This window comes from Pongo pygmaeus, chromosome 1 (assembly GCF_028885625.2).
Source record: "Pongo pygmaeus isolate AG05252 chromosome 1, NHGRI_mPonPyg2-v2.0_pri, whole genome shotgun sequence".
NCBI classification, from domain to species: domain Eukaryota; kingdom Metazoa; phylum Chordata; class Mammalia; order Primates; family Hominidae; genus Pongo; species Pongo pygmaeus.
In genome coordinates, this window is record NC_072373.2 from 214,488,268 (window position 1) to 214,512,232 (window position 23,965).

At 48.1% G+C, this 23,965-nt stretch overlaps 2 long non-coding RNA genes and 3 other non-coding genes across 5 annotated transcripts; 3 read left to right on the top strand and 2 right to left on the bottom strand.

Annotated features, from left to right (window-relative positions):
* Positions 1-999: 999 nt before the first annotated feature.
* LOC134738902 (uncharacterized) lies at positions 1,000-6,804 on the bottom strand. The gene is made up of 3 exons (XR_010125158.1): positions 6,453-6,804; positions 2,012-2,067; positions 1,000-1,237 (listed from the first exon to the last, which is right to left on the bottom strand). It is a non-coding gene; the product is annotated as an uncharacterized LOC134738902 (long non-coding RNA).
* On the top strand, positions 2,141-2,214 carry TRNAN-GUU (transfer RNA asparagine (anticodon GUU)). Its single transcript has one exon. It is a non-coding gene; the product is annotated as a tRNA-Asn (tRNA).
* Positions 6,805-8,494: 1,690 nt separating the features above from the next.
* On the top strand, positions 8,495-8,658 carry LOC129022645 (U1 spliceosomal RNA). Its single transcript, XR_008496504.1, has one exon. It is a non-coding gene; the product is annotated as a U1 spliceosomal RNA (small nuclear RNA).
* A 4,746-nt stretch (positions 8,659-13,404) lies between these two features.
* On the bottom strand, positions 13,405-19,340 carry LOC129006693 (uncharacterized). The gene is made up of 3 exons (XR_010125159.1): positions 18,884-19,340; positions 14,417-14,472; positions 13,405-13,643 (listed from the first exon to the last, which is right to left on the bottom strand). It is a non-coding gene; the product is annotated as an uncharacterized LOC129006693 (long non-coding RNA).
* Positions 14,546-14,619, top strand: TRNAN-GUU (transfer RNA asparagine (anticodon GUU)). The gene has a single exon. It is a non-coding gene; the product is annotated as a tRNA-Asn (tRNA).
* Positions 19,341-23,965: the final 4,625 nt, after the last annotated feature.

The following is a 23,965-nucleotide window of genomic DNA, read 5'->3' on the forward strand; positions in this document are numbered from 1 at the left end:
TTAATGCACTTAATTGAAGTCAGAATATTGTAAAGTATTTTTGCAAAGAAAAACGTTTCCTTTTGCAATGAAGACATTCAGATGTGAGGAAAATCACTAGGCTCTCACAAACACAAATTCCACGTCAGCAGGTAGGTTTGACCCTCAGGTTGGGCATATTTTCAGTGCACTGTTGGAACTTAAGATGAATCTAGGACATTGATGATTCATGTTTTCAGGTTTTTAGTACAATTTAATATTTTAAATTTAAATACGCATTCTGAAAATTGTATAACCAGCACAAGAAACCGGCTTTACACCATATTTACAAACATAGGAAAGAAAGATGATATTTTAAATGACAATGCTTCCTAAATGGCAACATTTTTAAAGTACCTAGAGAAAAAAAGTTAACCTAGAATTCTATGCAAAAATAAAATTTCAAAACTGTGAGTGAAATAAGGACATTGAAAACATACAAAAGCTAAAAGAATTCACCAATCCACACTACAAGAAATCTTAAGAGTCCTCCGGGCAGAAGCAAAAGGATACCAGATAAAAATGTGGACCTACACAGAGAAACGAATATTGGAAATGGCATTTAGAAAGCATGTACTACACGTTTTCTTATAATTTAAATCTTTCAAAAAATATTTGACGTAATAAATAAAAGTAAGAATGAATCGCTTTTTAAAGCTTACAGTGCATAAAGTAAAAATACATAACACTAAGATAAAGGCCAGAAAGGGAGGCATAGTGATACTAGAAAGCAGACTATGATAAATTAAAGATGTATCCCAGAAACCCTAAAGCAGCCTCTGAAATAAGAAAAGGGTTATAGCTAATAAAGCAACAAAGGAAAGAAAACGGAATGAAATAAAAGCTATGGAAACACTATGCTGGAACAACTACCCTCCAGGCTTCCACCCTACAGAAATACACCAGTGGCCAATGAGAGTGTACAAGAATGATGACTGCAGCATTATTTATAATCATAAAATAATAAAACCAACATAATTTCAAAGATATATGAAAAGGGTTTTATTTATTTAACAGACAATTGAACAAACAAAAAATGGAGGCAAGTCCTTTGCCACAAGGAACACAGAGGGTCATGATGATGCTACTCCTGCAAGGATTTCAGGGTTCCCAGACGCCTAGTTTTCTGTCTGGTTCTTCTGGAAGATGTTATTCTTGGGAAGCAATAGGTCCTCGAGTTTGGGGCTCTTTCAGGTTCTCTCTCCATTTCCCCATTCTGCTACAATAAACAAACAAACAAAAACAATTCTCACTTCCAGAAGATCCCGCCTGTGCCTCTGCATGCGCATTTCAGGAGGTCTGGATGTCTGGTCCACCGCTCCCCGTCTTCTTTCCCAGCTTTTGCTTTTCCCTTTCTTTACCTGCTCTCGCCCTACAGCCCCACGGCCGGACCACCGCCCAGCTGAGCCCCCGCGGCTCCACCGCGCAGAAGGTGCGACGGAGGCCCTGCCAGTTGACCGCCTTGCGGGGTGCTGAGAAATCAACCCTTTGTAAAAGGAACTTCCCCATGGAAAAAAGTCTGTTGATTTCCGCTCTCAGGGCTCTTCAAAGGACTAAAAGCTAAAGGCCACGATCAATTCATTCGACAAGTCCTAGTAGTGAGCCCTGGTGAGTACCAGACCCTGCTCCCCCCAGGGGACCCACGAGCGACCCTCACCACCATCCCTGCCCTGGTGGAGCCCCTGTGAGGAACACAAGATCTGAAGATGGCAGCGGAAGCTCCTCAGCGGCCCCCACAGCGACTGGGCAGGGTGGGCACAGGCTCCTTCAATGGGTGAAGGCGGCGCGAAGAAGGGGAAGAACCATCCCCGGAGCCCGCAGGGCGTTCAGCTTCCCTTGGGCCCCCAGGCGGCTCTGGCTGGGTCGCCGACCGGGGGATTTCTGGAAGCTTCTGAAGCAGGGGAGGGGCAGGGCGGGCGAAGGCAATTCGGCTGTTCTTCTGGCTCCAGAATCTCCTAACGCGCAGGTGTCCAACGTGACCGGCGCGACTCACCGCTCTAATCTCTCTGGTTTTCCAAGGCCTTGCTCAGTGGTCCTGCCGGGCGGGCCCTGAGAATAGACGGAACGGAGGAAGTTCAGTGAGTGCGCCCTTCCTATATGCCCAGTAGAGTCGGAAGCGCTTGTCTCTGTGGCGCAATCGGTTAGCGCGTTCGGCTGTTAACCGAAAGGTTGGTGGTTCGAGCCCACCCAGGGACGCCTATTGGACCTTCTGAAGCATTCACGCATTGTCAATCACTAGATAAATGGGGAAGATTTTATCTTCCCGAAGTCCCAAGCCACTAATTTATGATTGATCCATGTCAAGAGCCCCCACCTTCCCGACCAGATTCTTAACCGGGTATCTCCTGAAATGCCGGGTTTACACCTGTGTAACTAAGGAATCCTGAAACAGAGACCTAGGAACCCACTTCTGGTGTGATAAAATTATAATTCAGTCCCTTATACGCTTAAACGAGTAATTTACAAACCTCCATTTTTTCATATTTTAGTAGTCGGGGTCCACTATTACCTCCAGGATGAGCCTGGGTTTCCTGATTGCTCTATCAATAACGTGACCAGTGGAATCATTCATCACGATAGTGATCTTCTCCATCATTTTTGAAAACAGTATTTTTCCTCAGTTTATGCATGATTTAACCCTTTTCAAAATGTTTTTGTTAGCCAGGTGTGGTGGCATGCACCTATAATCCCAGCTACTTGGGAGGCTGAGGCAGGGGAATGGTATGAACTTGGGAGGTGGAGGCTGCAATGAGCTGAGATGGCACCACTACGCTCCAGCCTGGGCATTACAGTGAGACTCCATCTCAAAAAAAAAAAAAATGTTTTTGAGATGACGTTAGTTTCATGGTTTTAGGATCACAAAAAACGCTGCAGTCACCATTCTTGTACAGATATCTTTGGTCATTGTGGAAATGTTTACACTGCAGACATTTCTGTAGTGTAGAAAGCTGGATGCGCCATTGCTACATTATATTGCTTACATAATGCTTCTAATTAGCGTCCATTCTGCAAATGTATCTTTCATGGGAGCAGCACCAAATAATATTCCAATATAAATGTTTATAAGAGGAAAATGTGCAGGTGTGCAGTTGAGTCCATGGGGCCCATGTGCATAAAATGGTGGCATTAGTAATCATCTGAGAGTGGAGTTTGTGGCCCTCTGATGTCAAAAGCTGAGGCAGAGGACATGAAAACCCTTGCTGTACGTCCTCTGTAGTCTGGCCAGAATTATTCCTAGGTCGGTGGTCTCTTATCAGGAGGGAATGCTGCTTGCTTGTTTTGTCAAAACCACAAAGGGAGGGAAAGCATCAGGCTGTTGGTTGATAACAGTAGTGAAGCAAATCTTTCCAAAGGCTAGGTTTGTTAACCCTTAGGAAAAACAATCCTAATTCTTACAAGATGGTGCCATGCATTTCCAGGCTCTTGGTGTCCCAAAGAACTGTACATGACACACGAAGCGGCAAAGCAAAGCAAAAATTTATTAAGCACAGTAACACTCTCGGAGTGGGGAGAGTGGGCTGACCTCTGGGATGTGAGATCAGTATTAGTTTGGTGTACTTTGGGTCTTTCTATGTGTGGCTTTTTTTCTTCCCTTCACAAGGATGTCTAATCATTAGCCAGTGTTTGCCTTTTGATTGATAGGTGGGTTGTTTAGTTACTTTGGCCCTTGTGTGCTTGCACATTGCCTCCATCCCATAATTTTAAGTACATGCATGATATGCAGTCCATATGCATGAGTTTTAATGAGCTGATTATGATATGGAGTCATGTTAAGGATGCTATTTTTCTCTAATGCACATGCGTATCTCTGAGGAGCTGCCCCTTTACTGGTTTGGATCTCGCCGGCCATGGGGTCCTTGCTTGCTTTTCCTTTTTTTTTTTTTTTGAGACAGAGTCTCATTATGTTGCCCAGGCTGGAGTGCAGTGGTGCAATCTCGGGTCACTGCAACCACCGCCTCCTGGGTTCAAGTGATGCTCCTGTCTCAGCCTCTCAATTAGCTGGGAGTACAGGAGTGCACCACCATGCCCAGCTAATTTTTTGTATTTTTAGTAGAGAAGGGATTTCACCATGTTGGCCAGGCTGGTCTCAAACTCCTGACCTCAAGTTATCTGCCTGCCTTGGCCTCCCAAAGTGCTGGGATTACAGGCATGAGCCACCGTTCCCAGCCTTGCTTGCTTTTTAAAATCTTACCTTTTGTTTTGGCTGCTCAACTTCTGCCTTTTATCTTGCTTCTTGCTCTCCCACACCGTCACCTTGCTTTTCTTTCTGCTTTCACTCACTCTGCCTTTTATCCAACTTCCAATTCCCTCTGCTGTTCTCCTGCCTCATAATGGCAGTTAGTGAGAGGAGGTTTTAAGGTGGCATGTCTAACCTCCTAGCCTGCCACATCCAGAAACCACTTTCGAGGTTTCTCTGCAGTCCTGTCAGCCAAGAGGGAGTCCATTCAGTTGGTTGTAGGTCCTAGGGCTTATTTTTATTTCTCAATCCTGACAAGATAAGGCTGGATTAATGCAGATTCTTTGCAGGTGTAAATTTCCCCTACAAAAGACACTTTTGCAGAGTTACTTCTGTTTGCTGGCTCTCTGACAGCATCTTAAAATATGCCAAAGAAGTATATTCTGGGGTAAAATATTTTCATTTTCTTCATCTATCCAGAGCTTCACCATGCTGACAGCCTCCAATCCAAGCATACCTGAAGCTTTTCTTTGTTAGTTTGTTTGTTTGTTTGAGACACAGTCTCGCTCTGTCACCCAGGCTGGAGTGCAGTGGCGTGATCTCGACTCACTGCAAGCTTCACCTCCCAGGTTCATGCCATTCTCCTGCCTCAGCCTCTGGAGTAGCTGGGACTATAGGTGACTGCCACCATGCCTGGCTAATTGTTTGCAAATTTTTTAGAAGAGATGGGGTTTCACCATGTTAGTCAGGATGGTCTTGATCTCCTGACCTTGTGACCACCCACCTGGGCCTCCCAAAGTGCTGAGATTACATGCATGAGCTACCGTGCCCAGCCCCTGAAGCCTTTCTTTTTAAAAAGCTTTCCCACCCTTATGACTGCCTTCAAGTCTCTGCCAAAACGCAAATAACAGTGACTGACTCCCTGCTATAGCAAGCTCAGAATAAAGAGCCTTTGCTTTTTTTCATTTGGGTGGTCTTTGTTTATTTGCAGAAGCTTCAATGTAGAGTTGACAAGGACTCCAATCTTTGACCAAACCTTAGTAGTTTCCTCTGAGCCCTTTTCTCTGTTACTTCTTCGCCTGCCAAGTCCAATTTTAGGAAACAATACTGTTGAGTCTAGTTTATCAAGAGTCTTCGCAACCACCTTTCATAGCTAATCAAGTTCCTCTTAGTAATTTTCCATCCACTGACTTTCTTATCTTGCCAATTGGCTATAATCTTCAACTCCTCCTGCTGTATTTGAGGTTGAGCCCAGTTCTCTGCTGGTCTCTCTTGCCTACTGTAGTACATACAATAAAATCTGTCTCATGTTTTTAACAAGTGTCCAGTGTAGACCCTCAGAAACTACCTTTACAAAATTATGACAATAAGAGAAAGCTGACATGGCTGACTCCATCTTCGTTCCAGCCTCACAGGCTAGCTGTCTTTGCTCATTCCTATGCAATTTCTCCCAAGCTATTTTTGGGAAAAATCGAGTTTATAGTTTAAATCAGGGGTCCCCAAACTTCAGGGCCACAAGACAGGTACTAGTCCATGGCCTGTCAGGAACCCAGCCGAACAGCAGGAGGTGAGCTGCAGGCTTTCAAGCATTGCCACCTGAGCTCCACCTCTTGTCAGAACAGCATGAGCGTTAGATGCTCATCAGAGCTCGGGCCCTATTGGGAACTGCTCATGTGAGTGATCCAGATTGTGCACTCCTTATGAGACTGTAACTAATGCCTGATGACCTGAGGTGGAACAGTTTCATCTGGAAACCATCCACCACCCCCTTCCATGGAAAAAGTATCTTCCACGAAACCAGTCCCTGGTGACAAAAAGGTTGGGGACAGCCAAAAAGGCTGGTTTCAATGATAACCTTCCCCAAAACTAAATAACCCCTGTAAAACTAATGAAAGATCACCAAGTTAGGACGATGAAAGGGGCCTGATTCCTGATAAGATGTATGACTCGTTAAATAATTACCAGCCATTATTCCAGAAGTCACAAGATTCACAGCTTCCCCAATTACTGCTGTGAAGAACATCACTATTGTAGAAGCTAAGATTGGCCTCTTGAGATGTCTTTTCAGGCTTTTGCATTTCTGACCATTGGATGGCACCATCTGGCCCGAAAATCAACCAGTCCCTTAGCCCTCACCCAGCAGCTGACTCCATGCAGGAGGGCCATTTTCCATGCCCCTGTGATTTCATCCCGAACAATCAGCACAGCGCAAGCCCTAGCCCCCTCCCCAACAAACTATCTTTGAAAAACCCCTTACCTCCAAGCCTTCAGTGAGATTGGTTTGAGTAATAACTCTGTCTCCCACATGTCGTGGCTGGCCTGTGTCAATGAAACTGTTTCCTGCAGTGCCATGGTCTCCTTGAATTGATTTTGTGTGTACATTGGGCAGGAAGAACCCATCAGGCAGTTACATCTGCAGGACGATGCCAGTTCTTTCCACAAAGGCTGGTCAGATACCCAGAAAGTATTTCTCCACTACCACCTGGACAATGTGTCTCCCTGTCAATCTCCAGGGAATGGGGCCTGGATCAAGTATTTAGTATTCAGCAGTTACTACCCTGTCACCTAATCCCTCATTTTCAATATTTGGCAAGCTTCCAGTGGCCTAACTGGCCACCATACCACAGAATCTTCACTTTATGGTCTCCAAGGAGAACTCTCCACTCGATGTTTTGTGATTTGAACAACGGAATAGAATCTGATACTGGTGGGCTGGGGGAGGTCCCCGGACACTGGTGGGATCTCGACCCCAGCCATGGCGTCCAGGCTCTTGACACCATCTCGAGAACAAAGTCAAAGATGAGTCAGCAAATAGTGAAAGAAGAGATTTATTGCAAAGCAAAAAGTACACACTCAAGAAAGGGGAGTTCGGGCATACTCAAGAGAGAACAATGGGTTCTGGGGTTTCATCTTGATGGGTTTCTTTAACCAAGGAGTGGAATATTCATGAAAATTCCTGGGTAAAGGTGGAGATTTCTCGGAACCGCGGTGCCGTCCATTTTTACATCAAATATTGGTCTCAGAACTGTCATGGGACCGGTGGGTGTGTGATTTAGTATGTTAATGAGCATATAATGAGGGCCTAAGTAAAACCTCCATCAAATCCAGCACCACAGTGGGTCCATTCAGTCTTAGCCAGCTTGGTCCACACCCTGGTTTTTCAGCGTCTTAACAGCCCATAGCCTCAAGTCATGTAAATCTGCTGCCTAGAATTTGTTATCCTGTGACCACCCGGTAGTATTCCTGTCTCAAATCTACTTGTAAATATTCAAATGGTCATTGACTTGGGCATTCCAACTTTGCTTACTTCACAGTGTTTCCTGCATAATATATAAGAAAAGATGATCCAGACATTTGTTAAACTTCTCAAATAAGATGTGTCCCAGGTATTTGTGTCAAATTTGGGTGATTTTGGTTTTGTCTTTGCAGAATATAAAAAACTAACATGAGGTAAGCACTAAGGTGTGGAGATGGCTGTGCAAGAGATGACAAAGTCCAACACCATGCTTGAGAGTGTCCAATCATCTCTTCTGGGGCAGCATATTTTTCTACAATACTGAATTTGGAAAAAAAAAAAAACCAACAACATCAAAAAAAGAAAAACAAACCTACAAGATTCATGAAACTGGACAACTGTCTTTATAACATTACCAGTGATAAAACCAGTAAGGAAGGCTGGTTTGCAGTCATCTGAGCAGCCTCTTTACTTTCATAAATATGGTTTCTCTCTGATATTAAACGGCTTCCAATTGCAAGTGGAATGCTACATCACAAGGATAAGGACGCGAAGAGAACCGGTTTCTTCTGTAATCTGAAACACTCTAGTTTGAGAATTAAAAGCCATTCTTTGAAGAACGGTGCCCCCCAGCTCCATCTGGCCTCCGAAAGGTTGCTTCTCAACACAGGCTAAAGACCAGCTTCTTTGGGAGAGAGCAGATGCAGGGGAGGGAGAGAAAAAGGGAGAGACAGACGTCACTTCCCCTTGCCGGCTCTGGCAGCGGATTGGTCGGTTGAGTGGCAAAAAGGCAGACCGGGACTTGGCAAGGCACTGTCGGTGACATCACGGATAGGGCGACTTCTATGTAGATGAGGCAGCGCAGGGGCTGCTGCTTCGCCACTTGCTGCTTCGCCACGAAGGAGTTCCCGTGCCGTGGGAGCGGGTTTAGGACCGCCGATCAGAACTGAAAATCCCAGCTGTGTGTGAGGGCTGGCAAGGTCTCGGGAGTGCGCAGGGGAAGTGACCGTGTGTGTAAAGAGTGAGGCGTATGAGGCTGTGGCGGGGCAGAGGCAGAAGATCTCATACTTACCTGGCAGGGGAGATACCATGATCACGAAGGTGGTTTTCCCAGGGCGAGGCTTATCCATTGCAGTCCGGATGTGCTGACCCCTGCGATTTCCCCAAATGTGAGAAACTCGACTGCATAATTTGTGGTAGTGGGGGACTGCGTTCGCGCTTTCCCCTGACTTTATATAGTCGGAAGAATAGGCTGTACATTACGGTTGTTTTTTTTTCTTTGTTTATTTGTGTTTTAGCCTTAAGTGTTAATCCTACAGTGGGAAACTGGGGAATAGAAAGTAACATGTAGCCTATCCGCGGTGGGAGAAAAAGTGAGCATCAGCCTTATTAGCGTTGTAACACAAGCTAACAAGGGTGAAGTCCGCCCAGCTCTTCTCTTTCTATCCTGGCTGCTTTTTGCGGGGATTGGTCCGTGTTCCCCAGTTTCTTGGTTTCTCACCCTATGTGAAAATCTTCGTGTTTTTTCCTACCCCCCAGTCACCTCTTACACAGCCTCTGCTTCCAAGCGCAGCCCCCACAGGAGTTGGTAGGATTTCTGTGCTAGCGTAGAAACTACGCAGTCTGACGCTGTTCTCTGGGAACGCTGTTCTCTGGGAAGAAAGCAGGCCTTTGGGGCTCTCAATCCCCAGATTCTCCAGTACGAGAAGAGGTTCTCGGAGCTGTAGCAGCTGTTGGAGAGATCCGGAGAGCTGGAGCAGCAGCGGCTGAGGGTGGGTGCCAGGGTGGGGTAGGGGCAGGCCCTGTCCTCCACCTGCCCAGCCTGGTGCTTTAACCTCTCTCTCACCCAGGGCACAGAACACAGTCGAGGCCTGGAGAGTGCCCTCATCTGGCTGGAGGAGGAGCAGCACGGAGGGCCAGGGCTGGCAGGATGGCCCCCTGGGCGAGCGCCTACTGATCCCCTGTGCCCCATTCAGGAGTGCCAGCCTGGCCCAGGTGAATGCCATGCTCCGAGAACAGCTGGACCAGGCAGGTTTGGCCAACCAGGCTCTGAGTGAGGAGATACGAAAGGTGACCAGTGACTGGACACGCAGCCGCAAGGAGCTGGAGCAGTGGGAGGCGGCATGGAGGTGCGAGGAGGAGGTGGGCATGGGGGTGCAGGGAGGCCAGCTGGACTCAAAAGGAAGTGGCACTGCAGAGGAGGGAGGACTCAGAAGCCTGGAGAGGGAGAGGGAGCACTGTCTAAGGGAGCATGTTAGCAGAAGTAAACAGATGTCATCACAATAGCTGGTCTTTATCAATGTGTAGCATGTACCATGTGGACCATGTGAATTGACCTTTATTCCTCGTGATAACTGCGTGTGGTATGTGCTATCATCCTCCTCATTTTACAGAGGTTAAGGCCAGTCGCGGTGGCTCATGCCTGTAATCCCAGCACTTTGGGAGGCTGAGGCAGGCAGATCACCTGAGGTCAGGAGTTCGAGAGCAGTGTGGCCAACATGGTGAAACCCCATCTCTACTACAAATACAAAAATTAGCCTGGTGTGGTGGCACACACCTGTCCTCCTAGCTATTCGAGAGGCTGAGAGATCATGCCACTGCACTCCATCCTGGACAACAAAGCAAGACTCTGTCTTGAAATGAATAAATACATAAAGAGTGGTTAAGTAACCTGCCCACAGTCATGCAACTGGCAGCTGGGATGCAAAGCTAGGTCCCTTGCATTTTTGCCCTTCCTTGCTGCCTCTTGCAGCCAAAAGAGGACTTGAAACCCAGGTCCCTGTGCAGGAGGGAGCCATGAGGCTTGGGAAGCTGAGCGTGGCCGCTGCAACACAGCTCCGTGTACAGGCCCACAGGAAGACCCACTCTCTGAACGACGGTGCCTCCTGGGATGGTCGGAGATGAGGGAAGCAGGGGGAGGGAGTAAACCCGCTCTCACACCAACCCTTCCCTCGGCATGTCTTCCCTCCAGTCCTTCAATGCCTACTTCAGCAACGAGCACAGTCACCTGCTCCTCCTCTGGAGGCAGGTGGTGGGGTTCTGGCGGTTGATCAGTGAGGTGAAGATGTTCACTGAGAGGTGAGGCCTGGCCGGGGATGGGGCAGCAGCTGAGAGACAGCCCTGCTCTTTCCATCCAGCTCAATTCAGTTGAATTTCAGTTCAACTCAATACACCTACTGTGTACAAGGGCCTGTGAGGACACAGAGGCCACTTGTAATAACCATTACCACAGTCGTGGCAGTCAGCATTTATTAGATGTTTACTCTGGGCTAGGCTCTTTGTATATTTCATTTCAACTAATATTCATAGCTTCCCTGTGAGGTAGGAACTGTGTTCATTCCCATTTTATAGATGAGGACATTGAAGTGCAGAGAGGTTGAGTGATCTTCCTGAGGTCACACGGTAGTACATAAGTGGCTGAGTCGGAGTTTCAAGTTCCTGACTTTTTTTTTTTTTTTTTTTTGACATGGAGTCTTGCTCTGTCACCAGGCTGGAATGCAGTGACACAATCTTGAATCACTGCAACCACCACCTCCTGGGTTCAAGCAATTCTCCTGGCTTAGCCTCCCGAGTTGCTGGGATAACAGGCGCATGCTGCCATGCCTGGCTAATTTTTTTTTGTATTTTAGTAGAGACAGGTTTTCACCATGTTGCCCGACATTAGCAAAACTCTTTCAGTTTTGGGGCTTGCCTGCCCTGCGTCACAATCATTGTTTCCTTGGGTTTCCCAGGAATGTACATGTGTGAGACTGCCACCCGCTTATAGATCTGTTTCCCTGCAAGGAAGCAGGAATACCTTGCCTGTGGCTTCCAGAGTTGGAGATACATATTGTTGCACCACTGAGTGCTAACATTTGATTTTGGAATCAAGTGATGCATTCAGACTGGTTGCTTTCATTCTGTGGGATACATGTAGTGAACACATTCATGATTGAGTTTCCTGCTTTTAGCTGGAGGAAGAAAGATTTATAATTGTGATTTGTATGAAAAAATCATAGGCAAGGGAATGGGTGTAAAATAAACTTTATTGTCAGAGGTTTCTAAAGGCTCATGCTTCAAGGAAAACAGACATATGCTGAAGAGCTGATAAACTGTCTACAGCAGTGTTATTCTAACTTAATCTTGATTTCAAGTTCTTTCCATTTTCCTCCAGCTGCTGTTGACTCCAGTTATATATAGGATGGGGGAAAGGGGATTATCTATGAATCTAGGCATCACTGTCTCTTGGGCAGTTATCACATTTGCAGGCTGAAGGGATGTGATTTCTACAATCAAACTATACATTTGGAGTGCAAATCTGGAGTGGCTGTGAATCAGGAGTGCAAATCAGGAGTGCAAATCAGGAGTGGCCTGGCCAGGCCTGTCTTCAAGGCCCAGGGACAGGGCCAGGTCATCCCGACGCTTCTTGAAGCTTCTCCCGCCAGGTCGGCAGCCACCCTCCCCTTCCCTCTGACCTGCAGAGAAGCTTCAGGGGGCATTTATTCAATTTGCTAGGAGCCCACGGGCACAGGTGCGCGTGACTCTGTGGTTCCCACCGCACCCACAGCCCTCCTTGGTCCTCTCGCTGTCTGAAGCGGGCAGTAATGTTCCGGGTGAGTTTGGGTTCTGAAGACACCTAGTGAAGGAGGGACCGGTAGGGAAGGGCACTGGCCCCTTAGGTCCTTCGCAGCCAGGGATCCGAAAAAGGTCTTGAAGAAATAGAAAGGGAGAGTTGGAAGTAGATCAAAGGGAAAGAAAATCCTAGATTTCCTATCCGAAGGCACCATGAAGAGAAAGTCCGCCTCCTCTGGGCCGCGTCCTCACATCGCTGGTGAACCGAGTTCCGTTCTCCATTGGAGACCAAATCAGTTGACTTTGGCTTGACTCCTAGTGAAGAAGCCCCGCTTGTCCTCCCCCGTTTAGCTCTTGATCCTGAAGCACTTGATGGTCTCTCCCGGGCTTTCGATGGATTTCAGGGATGCAACTGAGAAATTTGTTTTTAATGCACTTAATTGAAGTCAGAATATTGTAAAGTATTTTTGCAAAGAAAAACGTTTCCTTTTGTAATGAAGACATTCAGATGTGAGGAAAATCACTAGGCTCTCACAAACACAAATTCTACATCAGCAGGTAGGTTTGACCCTCAGGTTGGGCACATTTTTAGTGCACTGTTGGAACTTAAGATGAATCCAGGACATTCATGATTCATATTTTTAGTTTTTTAGTACAATTTAATATTTTAAATTTAAATACGCATTCTGAAAATTGTATAACCAACACAAGAAACCGGCTTTACGCCATATTTACAAACATATGAAAGAAAGATGATACTTTAAATAACAATGCTTCATAAATGGCAACATTTTTAAAGTACCTAGAGAAAAAAAGTTAGCCTAGAATTCTATGTAAAAATAAAATTTCAAAACTGTGAGTGAAATAAGGACATTGAAAAACATACAAAAGCTAAAAGAATTCACCAACCCACGCTACAAGAAATCTTAAGAGTCCTCCAGGCAGAAGCAAAAGGATACCAGATAAAAATGTGGACCTACACAGAGAAACGAATATTGGAAATGGCATTTAGAAATCATGTACTACACATTTTCTTATAATTTAAATCTTTCAAAAAATATTTGACGTAATAAATAAAAGTAAGAATGAATCACAAAGCTTACAGTGCATAAAGTAAAAATACGTAACACTAGGATAAAGGCCAGAAAGGGGGGCATAATGACACTAGAAAGCAGACTATGATAAATTAAAGATGTATCCCAGAAACCCTAAAGCAGCCTCTGAAATAAGAAAAGGGTTATAGCTAATAAAGCAACAAAGGAAAGAAAACGGAATGAAATAAAAGCTATGGAAACACTATGCTGGAACAACTACCCTCCAGGCTTCCACCCTACAGAAATACACCAGTGGCCAATGAGAGTGTACAAGAATGATGACTGCAGCATTATTTATAATCATAAAATAATAAAACCAACGTAATTTTGAAGGTATATGAAAAGGGTTTTATTTATTTAACAGACAAGACAATTGAACAAACAAACAATGGAGGCAAGTCCTTTGCCAAAAGGAACACAGAGGGTCATGATGATGCTACTCCTGCAAGGATTTCAGGGTTCCCAGACGCCTAGTTTTCTGTCTGGTTCTTCTGGAAGATGTTATTCTTGGGAAGCAATAGGTCCTCGAGTTTGGGGCTCTTTCAGGTTCTCTCTCCATTTCCCCATTCTGCTACAATAAACAAACAAACAAAAACAATTCTCACTTCCAGAAGATCCCGCCTGTGCCTCTGCATGCGCATTTCAGGAGGTCTGGATGTCTGGTCCACCGCTCCCCGTCTTCTTTCCCAGCTTTTGCTTTTCCCTTTACCTGCTCTCGCCCTACAGCCCCACGGCGGGACAACCGCCCAGCTGGGCCCCCGCGGCTCCACCGCGCAGAAGGTGCGACGGAGGCCCTGCCAGTTGCCCGCCCTGCGGGGTGCTGAGAAATCAACGCTTTGTAAAAGGAACTTCCCCATGGAAAAAAATCTGTTGATTTCCGCTCTCAGGGCTCTTCAAAGGACTAAAAGCTAAAGGCCACGATGAATTCATTCGACAAGTCCTAGTCGTGAGCCCTGGTGAGTACCAGACCCTGCTCCCCCCAGGGGACCCACGAGCGACCCTCACCACCATCCCTGCCCTGGTGGAGCCCCTGTGAGGAACACAAGATCTGAAGATGGCAGCGGAAGCTCCTCAGCGGCCCCCACAGCGACTGGGCAGGGTGGGCACAGGCTCCTTCAATGGGTGAAGGCGGCGCAAAGAACGGGAAGAACCATCCCCGGAGCCCGCAGGGCGTTCAGCTTCCCTTGGGGCCCCATGCAGCTCGGGCTGGGTCGCCCACCGGGGAGTTTCTGGAAGCTTCTGAAGCAGGGGAGGGGCAGGGCGGGCGAAGGCAATTCGGCTGTTCTTCTGGCTCCAGAATCTCCTAACGCGCAGGTGTCCAACGTGACCGGCGCGACTCACCGCTCTAATCTCTCTGGTTTCCCAAGGCCTTGCTCAGTGGTCCTGCCGGGCGGGCCCTGAGAATAGACGGAACGGAGGAAGTTCAGTGAGTGCGTCCTTCCTATATGCCCAGTAGAGTCGGAAGCGCTTGTCTCTGTGGCGCAATCGGTTAGCGCGTTCGGTTGTTAACCGAAAGGTTGGTGGTTCAAGCCCACCCAGGGACGCTTATTGGAACTTTTGAAGCATTCACACATTGTCAATCACTGGATAAATGGGGAAGATTTTATCTTCCCGAAGTCCCAAGCCACTAATTTCTGACAGATGCATGTCAAGGACCCCCACCTTCCCCACCAGATTCTTAACCGGGCATCTCCTGAAATGCCGGGTTTACACCTGTGTAACTAAGGAATCCTGAAACGGAGACCTAGGAACCCACTTCTGGTGTGATAAAATTCTAATTCAGTCCCTTATACGCTTAAACGAGTAATTTACATACCTCCATTTTTTCATATTTTAGTAGTGGGAGTCCACTATTACCTCCAGGATGAGCCTGGGTTTCCTGATTGCTCTATCAATAATGTGACCAGTGGAATCATTCATCACGATAGTGATCTTCTCCATCATTTTTGAAAACAGTATTTTTCCTCAGTTTATGCGTGATTTATTTAACCTTTTTCAAAATATTTTTGTTAGCCAGGTGTGGTGGCATATGCACCTGTAATCCCAGCTACTTGGGAGGCTGAGGCAGGAGAATCGTTTGAACTTGGGAGGTGGAGGCTGCAGTGAGCTGAGATGGCACCACTACACTCCAGCCTGGGCATTACAGTGAGACTCCATCTCAAAAAAAAAAAATGTTTTTGAGATGACGTTAGTTTCATGGTTTTAGGATTACAAAGAATGCTGCAGTCACCATTCTTGTACACATATCTTTGGTCATTGTGGAAATGTTTACACTGCAGACATTTCTATAGTGTAGAGAGCTGGATGCGACATTGCTACATTATAGTGCTTACATAATGCTTCTAATTTGAGTCCATTCTGCAAATGTATCTTTCATGGGAGCAGTACCAAATAATATTCCAATATAAATGTTTATAAGAGGAAAATGTGCAGGTGTGCAGTTGAGCTGCATGCCTCTCCATGGGGCCCATGTGCATAAAATGGTGGCATTAGCAATCATCTGAGAGTGGAGTTTGTGGCCCTCTGATGTCAAAAGCTGAGGCAGAGGACATGAAAACCCTTGCTGTACGTCCTCTGTAGTCTGGCCAGAATCATTCCTAGGTCGGTGGTCTCTCATCAGGAGGGAATGCTTCTTGCTTGTTTTGTCAAAACCACAAAGGGAGGGAAAGCATCAGGCTGTTGGTTGATAACAGTAGTGAAGCAAATCTTCCAAAGGCTTGGTTTGTTAAACCTTAGGAAAAAAAATCCTAACTCTTACAAGATGGTGCCATGCATTTCCAGGCTCTTGGTGTCCCAAAGAACTGTACATGACACACAAAGCAGCAAAGCAAAGCAAAAATTTATTAAGCACAGTAACACTCTCGGAGTGGGGAGAGTGGGCTGACCTCTGGGATGTGAGATCAGTATTAGTTTGGTGTACTTTGGGTCTTTGTATGTGTGGCTTTTTATCTTCTCTTCACAAGGATGTCTAATTGTTAGCCAGTGTTTGCCTTTTGATTGATAGGTGGGTTGCTTAGTTACTTTGGCCCTTGTGTGCTTGCACATTGCCTCCATCCCATAATTTTAAGTACATGCATGATATGCAGTCCATATGCATGAGTTTTAATGAGCTGATTATGATATGGAGTCATGTTAAGGATATATTTTTTCTCTAATGCACATGCCTATCTCTGAGGAGCTGCCCCTTTACTGGTTTGGATCTCGCCGGCCATGGGGTCCTTGCTTGCTTTTCTTTTCATTTTTTATTTTTTATTTTTTTTGAGACAGAGTCTCATTCTGTTGCCCAGGCTGGAGTGCAGTGGTGCAATCTTGGCTCACAGCAACCTCCGCCTCCTGGGTTCAAGCGATGCTCCTGTCTCAGCCTCCCAAGTAGCTGGGAGAACAGGAGTGCACCACCACGCCCAGCTAATTTTTTGTATTTTTAGTAGAGACAGGGTTTCACCATGTTGGCGAAGCTGGTCTCAAACTCCTGACCTCAGGTGATCTGCCTGCCTTGGCCTTCCAAAGTGCTGGGATTACAGACATGAGCCACCGTGCCCAGCCTTGCTTGCTTTTTTAAATCTTACCTTTTGTTTTGGCTGCTGAACTTCTGCCTTTTATCTTGCTTCTTGCTCTCCCACCCCATCACCTTGCTTTTGTTTCTGCTTTCACTCACTCTGCCTTTTTTCCAACTTCCAATTCCCTCTGCTGTTCTCCTGCCTCATAATGGCAATTAGTGAGGGGAGGTTTTAAGGTGGCATGTCTAACCTCCTAGCCTGCCACACCCAGAAACCACTTTCGAGGTTTCTCTGCAGTCCTGTCAGCCAAGAGGGAGTCCATTCAGTTGGTTGTAGGGCCTAGGGCTTATTTTTATTTCTCAATCCTGACAAGATAAGGCTGGATTAATGCAGATTCTCTGCAGGTGTAAATTTCCCCTACAAAAGACAGTTTTGCAGAGTTACTTCTGTTTGCTGGCTCTCTGACAGCATCTTAAAATATGCCAAAGGAATATATTCTGGGGTAAAATATTTTGATTTTCTTCATCTATCCAGAGCTTCACCATGCTGACAGCCTCCAATCCAAGCATACCTGAAGCTTTTCTTTGTTTGTTTGTTTGTTTGTTTGAGACACAGTCTCGCTCTGTCACCCAGGCTGGAGTGCAGTGGCATGATCTCGACTCACTGCAAGCTTCGCCTCTCAGGTTCATGCCATTCTCCTGCCTCAGCCTCTGGAGTAGCTGGGACTATAGGTGACTGCCACCATGCCTGGCTAATTGTTTGTAAATTTTTTAGAAGAGTTGGGGTTTCACCATGTTAGTCAAGATGGTCTTGATCTCCTGACCTCATGACCACCCACCTGGGCCTCCCAAAGTGCTGAGATTATATGCATGAGCCACCGTGCCCGGCCACTGAAGCCTTTCTTTTTAAAAAGCTTTCCCACCCTTATGACTGCCTTCAAGTCTCTGCCAAAATGCAAATAACAGTGACTGACTCCCTGCTATAGCAAGCTCAGAATAAAGAGCCTTTGCTTTTTTTCATTTGGTTGGTCTTTGTTTATTTGCAGAAGCTTCAATGTAGAGTTGACAAGGACTCCAATCTTTGACCAAACCTTAGTAGTTTCCTCTGAGCCCTTTTCTCTGTAACTTCTTCACCTGCCAAGTCCAATTTTAGGAAACAATACAGTTGAGTCTAGTTTAGCAAGAGTCTTCGCAACCACCTTTGATAGCTAATCAAGTTCCTCTTAGTAATTTTCCATCCACCGACTTTCTTATCTTGCCAATTGGCTATAATCTTCAACTCCTCCTGCTGTATTTGAGGTTGAGCCCAGTTCTCTGCTGGTCTCTCTTGCCTACTGTAGTACATACAATAAAATCTGTCTCATGTTTTTAACAAGTGTCCAGTGTAGTCCTTCAGAAACTACCTTTGCAAAATTATGACAATAAGAGAAAGCTGACATGGCTGACTCCATCTTGGTTCTAGCCTCACCGGCTAGCTGTCTTTGCTCATTCCTATGCAATTACTCCCAAGCTAATTTTGGGAAAAATCGAGTTTATAGTTTAAATCAGGGGTCCCCAACCTCCAGGGCCACAAGACAGATACTGGCCCATGGCTTGTTAGGAACCCAGCTGAACAGCAGGAGGTGAGCTGCAGGCTTTCAATCATTACCACCTGAGCTCTGCCTCTTGTTAGATCAGCATGAGCATTAGATGCTCATCAGAGCTCAGGCCCTATTGGGAACTGCTCATGTGAGTGATCCAGATTGTGCACTCCTTATGAGACTGTAACTAATGCCTGATGACCTGAGGTGGAACAGTTTCATCTGGAAACCATCCACCACCCCCTTCCATGGAAAAAGTATCTTCCACGAAACCAATCCCTGGTGACAAAATGGTTGGGGACAGCCAAAAAGGCTGGTTTAAATGATAACCTTCCCCAAAACTAAATTACCCCTGTAAAACTAATGAAAGATCGCCAAGTTAGGACGATGAAAGGGGCCTGATTCCTGCTAAGATGTATGCCTCGTTAAATAATTACCAGCCATTATTCCAGAAGTCACAAGATTCGCAGCTTCCCCAATTACTTCTGTGAAGAACATCACTATTGTAGAAGCTAAAATTGGCCTCTTGAGATGTCTTTTCAGGCTTTTGCATTTCTGACTATTGGATGGCACCATCTGGCCCGAAAATCAACCAGTCCCTTAGCCCCCACCCAGAAGCTGACTCCATGCAGGAGGGCCATTTTCCACACACCTGTGATTTCATCCCCAACAATCAGCACCGCGCAAGCCCTAGCCCCCGCCCCAACAAACTATCTTTGAAAAACCCCTTACCTCCAAGCCTTCAGTGAGATTGGTTTGAGTAGTAACTCTGTCTCCCACATGTCGTGGCTGGCCTGTGTCAATGAAACTGTTTCCTGCAGCGCCATGGTCTCCTTGAATTGATTTTGTGTGTACATTGGGCAGGAAGAACCCATCAGGCAGTTACATCTGCATTACGGTGCCAGTTCTTTCCACAAAGGCTGGTCAGATACCCAGAAAGTATTTCTCCATTACCACCTGGACAATGTGTCTCCCTGTCAATCTCCAGGGAATGGGGCCTGAATCAAGTATTTAGTATTCAGCAGTTACTACCCTGTCACCTAATCCCTCATTTTCAATATTTTGCCAAGCTTCCAGTGGCCTAACTGGCCACCACACCGCAGAATCTTTACTTTATGGTCTCCAAGGAGAACTCTCCACTCGATGTTTTGTGATTTGAACAATGGAATAGAACGTGATACTGGTGGGCTGGGGGAGGTCCCTGGACACTGGTGGGATCTCGACCCCAGCAGTGGTGTCCAGGCTCTTGACACCATCTCGAGAACAAAGTCAAAGATGAGTCAGCAAATAGTGAAAGAAGAGATTTATTGCAAAGCAAAAAGTACACACTCAAGAAAGGGGAGTTCGGGCATACTCGAGAGAGAACAATGGATTCTGGGGTTTCATCTTGATGGGTTTCTTTAACCAAGGAGTGGAATATTCATGAAAATTCCTGGGTAAAGGTGGAGATTTCTCGGAACTGTGGTGCCATCCATTTTTACATCAAATATTGGTCTCAGAACTGTCATGGCACTGGGTGGTGTGTGATTTAGTATGTTAATGAGCATATAATGAGGGCCTAGGTAAAACCTCCATCAAATCCAGCACCACATCAGGTCCACTCAGTCTTAGCCAGCTTGGTCCACACCCTGGTTTTTCAGCGTCTTAACAGCCCATAGCCTCAAGTCATGTAAATCTGCTGCCTAGAATTAGTTATCTTGTGACCACCCGGTAGTATTCCTGTCTCAAATCTACTTGTAAATATTCAAATGGTCATTGACTTGGGCATTCCAACTTTACTTACTTCACAGTGTTTCCTGCGTAATATATAAGAAAAGATGATCCAGACATTTGTTAAACTTCTCAAATAAGATGTATCCCAGGTATTTGTGTCAAATTTGGATGATTTTGGTTTTGTCTTTGCAGAATATAAAAAACTAACATGAGGTAAGCACTAAGGTGTGGAGATGGCTGTGCAAGAGATGACAAAGTCCAACACCATGCTTGAGAGTGTCCAATCATCTCTTCTGGGGCAGCATATTTTTCTACAATACTGAATTTGGCAAAAAAAAAAAAACCAACAACATCAAAAAAAGAAAAACAAACCTACAAGATTCATGAAACTGGATAACTGTCTTTATAACATTACCAGTGATAAAACCAGTAAGGAAGGCTGGTTTGCAGCCATCTGAGCAGCCTCATTACTTTCATAAATATGGTTTCTCTCTGATATTAAACGGCTTCCAATTGCAAGTGGAATGCTGCATCACAAGGATAAGAATGTGAAGAGAACCGGTTTCTTCTGTAATTCGAAATACTCTAGTTTGAGAATTAAAAGCCATTATTTGAAGAAGGGTGCCCCCCTGCTCCATCTGGCCTCGGAAAGGTTGCTCCTCAACACAGGCTAAGGACCAGCTTCTTTTTTTTTTTTTTTTTTTTTTTTTTCGGTCAGCAAAACGAATTTATTTTTCCATGTTGAAAAAGATAGACTCATAAGATAAGATCACCTACCTAATGATTCCAAAATCTGATTTGCGCGTTAAAATCACATGGGGAACCTATCGATGTATAATCAAATGCTAGCTAATTTGCCGTTAGTCCAAATTTCATTTTAGGGACCAATGACTTCATTTTACAGGCAGGGAAGTTGAAGGTAACACAATTTGTGGCAGAGTTGGCCAAGAGACCCCAAATCTCCTCCCAGCTTACAGTCCTGTTTTCATTCTACTGAACCTTCCCTTACATGCAACAACTTCCAGGATTAAAGAGATAAATATCTGTAAATGAAATTTTAAATGGATTTTTGGACATATCTCTTCTATTTGTTTCCCCTGAATTTCTACTCTCTATGAGTACATTGGATGTCACGTTCCTTAATAGCAAGAACCTTTATGAAAAGTGACCAACAGCACAAAATCCTATACTAAGTACTGGTCGGAACAAATTTCGAAGACCCAGTTTCATCCATTAGGAGCTTATTTACCCAGCATTTACTGAAGGCTCACTCGGTGCATACTCTCTGCTAGGCTCTCTGGGGATATAAGAATTTTAAATAGATGTGCTTCAAAGGAACATGCAGTCTCATCGAACAGAGAGGACCCAAACATACAAAAAGGTAACTTAACCAATTTGTGCAATAATAGCTCTTGTCTCTGGGTGTTTTAGTTAAAGTAGCTGCTGTAACCCAAAAACTCCCAAATGTGTAGTAGAAATTCCTGATGGGTGGGTAGTTTTCCTCCAGAGGGTGACTCAAGGCTCCAGTCTCTTTCCATCTTTTAGCTCTCTCATCTTCAACACGTGGTTCCCGGGGCCATTGTGTTTTTTTGTATCAAGTTGATAGAAGGGACACAGCAGTGGGGAATCCCCTTCTTTGGGAGGTGAACCATCTTCTTTCTTTTCTTTCACACTCTATTGGCACTGTTTCACACTTAACTGCAAAGGAGGTGAGAGTGCAATGTGCTGTTCTCCTCCCAGACGGGGCGGCCGGGCAGAGGCACTCACTTCCCAGAGGGGGCGGCCGGGCAGAGGCGCTCCTCACTTCCCAGACCGGGCGGCCGGGCAGAGGCGCTCCTCACTTCCCAGACGGGGCGGCCGGGCAGAGACGCTCCTCACTTCCTCCCAGACGGGGTGGCAGCCGGGCAGAGGCGCTCCTCACCTCCCAGACAGGGCGGCCGGGCAGAGGCGCTCCTCACTTCCCAGACTGGGCGGCCGGGCAGAGGCGCTCCTCACTTCCCAGACTGGGCGGCCGGGCAGAGGCGCTCCTCACCTCCTAGACGGGGTGGCCAGGCAGAGGCGCTCCTCACTTCCCAGACGGTGTGGCGGCTGGGCAGAGGCGCTCCTCCCTTCCCAGATGGGGCAGCCAGGCAGAGGCGCTCCTCACTTCCCAGAGGGGGCGGCCGGGCAGAGGCGCTCCTCACTTCCTCCCAGACGGGGTGGCGGCTGGGCAGAGGCACTCCTCACCTCCCAGACGGGGCGGCCGGGCAGAGGTGCTCCTCATCTCCCAGACGGGGCGGCCGGGCAGAGGTGCTCCTCACTTCCCCCCAGACGGGGTGACGGCCGGGCAGAGGCACTCCTCACCTCCCAGACGGGGCGGCCGGACAGAGGCGCTCCTCACTTCCCATACGGGGTGGCAGCCGGGCAGAGGCGCTCCTCACTTCCCAGATGGGGCAGCCGGGCAGAGGCGCTCCTCACTTCTCCCAGACGGGGTGGCGGCCGGGCAGAGGCGCTCCTCACTTCCCAGACGGGGCGGCCGGGCAGAGGTGCTCCTCACTTCCTCCCAGACGGGGTGGCGGCCGGGCAGAGGCGCTCCTCACCTCCCAGACGGGGTGGCCGGGCAGAGGCGCTCCTCCCTTCCCAGACGGAGTGGCCAGGCAGAGGCACTCCTCACCTCCCAGAGTGGGCGGCCAGGCAGAGGCGCTCCTCACTTCCCAGAGTGGGCGGCCGGGCAGAGGCGCTCCTCACTTCCCATAGGGGGTGGCAGCCAGGCAGAGGCGCTCCTCACCTCCCAGATGGGGCAGCTGGGCAGAGGTGCTCCTCACTTCCTCCCAGACGGGGTGGCGGCCAGGCAGAGGCGCTCCTCACCTCCCAGACGGGGCGGCCGGGCAGAGGCGCTCCTCACCTCCCAGACGGGGCAGCTGGGCAGAGGCGCTCCTCACCTCCCAGAAGGGGCGGCTGGGCAAAGGCGCTCCTCACTTCCCATATGGGGTGGCAGCCGGGCAGAGGCGCTCCTCACTTCCCAGACGGGGTGGCGGCCAGGCAGAGGCGCTCCTCACCTCCCAGATGGGGCAACCGGGCAGAGGCGCTCCTCACTTCCTCCCAGACGGGGTGGCGGCCAGGCAGAGGCGCTCCTCACCTCCCAGACGGGGCGGCCGGGCAGAGGTGCTCCTCATCTCCCAGACGGGGCAGCCGGGCAGAGGTGCTCCTCACTTCCTCCCAGACGGGGTGGCGGCCGGGCAGAGGCACTCCTCACCTCCCAGACGGGGCGGCCGGGCAGAGGCGCTCCTCACTTCCTCCCAGACGGGGTGGCGGCCGGGCAGAGGCGCTCCTCACCTCCCAGAAGGGGTGGCCAGGCAGAGGCGCTCCTCACCTCCCAGACGGGGTGGCCGGGCAGAGGTGCTCCTCATCTCCCAGACGGGGTGGCCAGGCAGAGGCGCTCCTCACCTCCCAGACGGGGTGGCCGGGCAGAGGTGCTCCTCATCTCCCAGACGGGGCAGCCGGGCAGAGGCGCTCCTCACTTCCTCCCAGACGGGGTGGCAGCCGGGCAGAGGCGCTCCTCACCTCCCAGAAGGGGTGGCCAGGCAGAGGCGCTCCTCACCTCCCAGACGGGGCGGCCGGGCAGAGGTGCTCCTCATCTCCCAGACGGGGCAGCCGGGCAGAGGCGCTCCTCCCTTCCTCCCAGACGGGGTGGCAGCCGGGCAGAGGCGCTCCTCACATCCCAGACGATGGGCGGCCGGGCAGAGGCGCTCCTCACTTCCCAGATAGGGCGGCCGGGCAGAGGGGCTCCTCACATCCCAGACGATGGGCGGCCAGGCAGAGATGCTCCTCACTTTCTAGACGGGGTGGCGGCGGGGCAGAGGCTGTAATCTTAGCACTTTAAGAGGCCAAGGCAGGAGGCTGGTAGGTGGAGGTTGCAGCGAGCCGAGATCACACCACTGCACTCCAGCCTGAGCACCATTGAGCATTGAGTTAGCGAGACTCCGTCTGCAATCCCAGCACCTCGGGAGGCCGAGGCAGGCAGATCACTCGAGGCCAGGAGCTGGAGACCAGCCCGGTCAACACGGCGAAACCCCGTCTCCACCAAAAATACAAAAACCATTCAGGCGTGGCGGCGCGCGC